The following is a 4183-nucleotide window of genomic DNA, read 5'->3' on the forward strand; positions in this document are numbered from 1 at the left end:
CAAACTGTGTACCAGGACTCAGATGGTTCCTATGTGTTGTGACCGCCCACGGCCACAGGAACTGGGTCCCTCCTGAAAGGCAAGCTGAGGCTATAAAGAGAATAGATGGTGAGAAAGAAACAAGGCCAAGACAAATTCTTATCAAAGCCCTATGTTTACTAAGACTCTGTGCTTATAAAGGGGGAGAGCCCATCCACTCTTGATGGCTGTTGCCAGCCTGTAAGCAATTAGGCTGACAGCACTAGTTGGCTGTAAGGTGTCAATTGCCAGGTTGCTGGCTGTCTCAGGAATTTCTCAGGAAGGCAGGTTCAGCCTCTCAGCAGGTAGCAGTGTCTTGGAGAAGAACAACAAACAGAACAGGAGTTGGTGACAGAACAATAGAACCACCTTGGTGACAGAACAATAGAACCATGTAGGTCAGAAGGCTCCACCACAGGTGGTCTCATTCACAGTGGCAACTTAGGTCTGAATCAGCCTCCTCAAGGCTGGGGGAGGCTACAATGTGTTATCATCTGAGGTCATGTACAGAGGTAGTTGTATTTCATGGAATTCCATGGGGTTCTAGGTTCAAGTTAGCTAATGAGAGCTGGAAAGCCCAGAGGAGTTTCTAGCTCAATGAGCGGTGGCACTCAGGTGTGGAGCTGGATGGTTCACACTAACACACTGCGGTCGGTATACCTGGCTTCTCTTCTTAGCCATAGGCCCATTTGTTACCAGCAGCCCAACCTTCTGCTAAGCATTTAAATATACTCCAAAGCCTAGCAAGTGGCTCCAACAGGTCTCAGGAGACTTCCTTATCACACTCTTAAAAGTGATTTGGGCCTTCCCAGAAGCTTGGACTGTTGATTGCCTACACAGTATTGCAGTCTCAAGGGCATACATCCAATTCAACCCCTCCATCTCTCCCTTTCCAGATCTTCTCACCCACAGCTCCTCTAACACCAGACCCCACGGAGCTGCAAGAACTCTAGTTTCCAAGCTGAGATTTGACTCAACTCTCAACTCTCATGCTCCCCTGGCCTGCATCTCTGCCATGAGTCAAGTACCAGAGCAGCTGTGCCTTTTATTGGGAATCTCTGTCCTAACAGTCATCCTCGTCTTCAGTGTACCATCCAAATGGGGCTGGACAAAGCCTCCACAGAGGCCCATGCAGGTAGACTGTCTAGCACCATGCATACTCTCTTCCTGGGAGATTAACATGACTTTCATCCAAGGCCTCCCCAGCAGTGTGTATTGTCATCATTGGTATGTATTGAAGGACAGCCTGGACAATCCCATCCACTGAGGTCTTGCAGCTGATGACAAGTATCCCATGACACCACTGGGTGCCTACTCCACTCTTCATGCTGTGATTTCCTCAAAGCAGAGTTCCTGCCGACAACCCATCACTGCTGGAGATAGACAGGCATCAAGAATGTCTCAGCAGGAAAGTGGGATCCAGCTCAAGGGGAAGTCCCAAGGCCTGACACTATTACTAAGGCTATGGAATGCTCACAAAAAGGGACATAGCATGATCACACTCCAAAAGACCCAACAAGCAGGTGAAAGAGTCAGATGTAGTTATTTGCACCCAACTAATGGACAAAAGCAGCTGACCCCTGTTGTTGAATTAGGGAAGGCTGAAAGAAGCTGAGAAGGGCAATCCTGTAGGAGGATCAGCAGTCTCAATTAATCTGGACCCCCAAGATCTTTCAAACACTGGGCCACCAAACAGACAGCATATACCAGCTGATATGAGGTCCCCAACACACATACAGTAGAGGACTTCCAGGTCTGTGTTCATTCAGAGATGATGCACCTAACCCTCAAGAGACTGGAGGCCCCAGGGAGTTTAGAGGTCAGGTGGGGTGGAAAATAGGGACAACCACATGGAAATGAAGTGGGATGGGGAGGAGGTGTGGGATATGGAGCAGTCGGAGGGTAGATAGGCAGGGGCGGGGAATGGAATATGGAGTGTAAAAAATGAATTACAAATAAAACTTAAAAAAAAAAGCACGTCTCAGGATAAGCCAACTATCTGTCTGAACATGTCTTGGTTGGCATTAAAATATTGCATCTTGTATCACTTCCCTGTGGCCCTAACTCAGCATCACTCCAGTCTTGAACAGAGATCCACAGCTTCCATAGATTGCTAAATAAAGAACCAGCTAGAGGATATATCTCGTTGAGGTTTGTTTGTGTTGTTTTGTTTTGTCTTATCGGAAGAATCTCAGAGACACACAAAACAATAAAGGCTGTTGTTGTTCTTGCTTTCCCTCCAGAACTTGATTGTAAGACCCAGTTGCTGAAGATACCATACACATGGTTACAGGACACGGAAAAACCAGTAACAACTAGAAAACCTCCCTGCTGGCCAGCTCTCTTATACTGGAAGGGGCTGTGCATAGTATCAAACTGCTGTCTAAATTTGTATCTCTCTAAATACAAAGTTGCCCAGCTCTGAGATCTCTTCTGAGAAGTTTCTATGTTCAGCAAATGCAGAAATGTGAAACTGATCCTTGTACAGAGAATGTTTCAGTGCAGTGCTCACCACAAATGGAACCTAGGGAGGAAAGCCATCAACAGCCTTGCCCAGCTGTGAACCCTGAGAAGTATAATGAGTGACCAGTATGGCAAGATATGCCCACTGTTGAAATAGTTGTACCAGTGTTGTAAGGCTAACCAACTGTTCCCTCACTGGTAGGTCCACTCCATAGGAAGAAACTCATACCTAGTACTATAAAGTAGCAAAGGACTGGTGGGTGGAGAGTGCATAGGTCCTCAAAGTGAACCTATTACTATTATTCTGTTAAAAAAAACATAATATCAAACTGCCGTCTAAATTTATATCTCTCTAAATACAAAGTTGCCCAGCTCTGAGATCTCATCTGAGAAGTTTCTTTGTTCAGCCATCTGAGAAGTTTCTTCGTTCAGCCAAGGTCAGCAAAGGCAGAAATGTGAAGCTGATCCTTGTACAGAGAATGTTTCAGTAAGGTGCTCACCACGAATGGAACCGAGACATCACAGCTCCCAATGGAACCTAGACATCACAGCTCCCCACCCTCGTGAGTCTTAAGGACCTTCAGCCACAAAGGGGACACTGACATCACAGCACAACACACCCCCCCCTCCCCTGAACCTTAAGGATCCTTCCAAAATGAAAAGAGCTGGAAAGATTGTAAGAGCCAGAGGCCAGGGAGGACCAGAGTGAAGATGTGTCTTCTGGACATGACAGGACTCCGCTCAGGAACCCACAGCAGCCGTGATTGCCTGCACTGCTGCACTGCACAGGATCAAGCCAGTCAACATCCCATCATGGTGGTGGTGTTTGGGGGGGGGGGGGAGGGTCAGAAACTTGCATCTCTAACTGAGCTCCTGGGAGAGTAGGGTTGTTTTTTTTCCTTAGACATCTGCCTCCTGGTAAGACAACCACAGTTGATGGCCCCACAACCAGGAATATCAGACCGTACAAACTGGAGTCAATGGTTTATCAAAATTAAAATAGATCAATACATTTTTTTTAAGAAAACAAAACCCTACACATTATTACAAAGTGTGGAGACAGCCCAGCCCTGCTGGTGTCATCTGAAGAGTCAGTGCTCTGATGCTGTGCTGAGGAAGGTTGCTGGTTTCCCTCTGCCCGTGGCTTACAATGTTATTTTAGAATTCTAGAGGTTGCCTTTCATATCAGAAATTAAGTAGAATCTAACTTATTAGAGACTGACTTCAAATGCCACAACCTATATAAATGGAAATATTTTTGTTATGAAATTTTATAATAAAGACAAATTACATTTAAAATGGAGAAATTAACTAGCTAATAAGTGATATTTCAGGGATGTAAGATATTTCAAAATATAGAAAGATGAAAATGTACTATTTCTTGGAATAGATGGAGCATACTAATTAGATAAAATGTGTTATGTATTATGTCTGTGGGTATATGTATTTTAGACTTAAATGACTTTATAAAATACCAATACCTTTATTTATACAGAGTTATATATAGCATGATAAAAGTAACATAGCTGGTAATGGTGGTACACGCCTTTAATCTCAGTGTTTAAAAGACAGTGGCAGGTGAATCTGTAGGGTGAGAATTTGGGGATTTAAAACACACACACAGAGAGAGAGAGAGGGAGAGAGAGAGAGAGGGAGAGGGAGAGAGAGAGAGAGAGAGAGAGAGAGAGAGAGAGAGAGAGAG

General features: G+C 44.9%; 1 long non-coding RNA gene across 3 annotated transcripts; it reads left to right on the top strand.

Moving 5' to 3' along the window:
- The first annotated feature begins 445 nt into the window (after nt 1–445).
- On the top strand, nt 446–2464 carry Gm35514. 3 transcript variants are annotated; one of them, XR_873636.1, is made up of 3 exons: nt 446–530; nt 915–1153; nt 2262–2464. It is a non-coding gene; the product is annotated as a predicted gene, 35514 (long non-coding RNA). The 3 variants fall into 3 exon arrangements; XR_382622.2 differs by lacking the exon at nt 2262–2464 and having other exon boundaries at nt 446–533; nt 915–1217; XR_382621.2 differs by lacking the exon at nt 2262–2464 and having other exon boundaries at nt 915–1217.
- The last annotated feature ends 1719 nt before the right edge of the window (nt 2465–4183 follow it).

Source organism: Mus musculus, chromosome 13 (assembly GCF_000001635.26).
Source record: "Mus musculus strain C57BL/6J chromosome 13, GRCm38.p6 C57BL/6J".
NCBI classification, from domain to species: domain Eukaryota; kingdom Metazoa; phylum Chordata; class Mammalia; order Rodentia; family Muridae; genus Mus; species Mus musculus.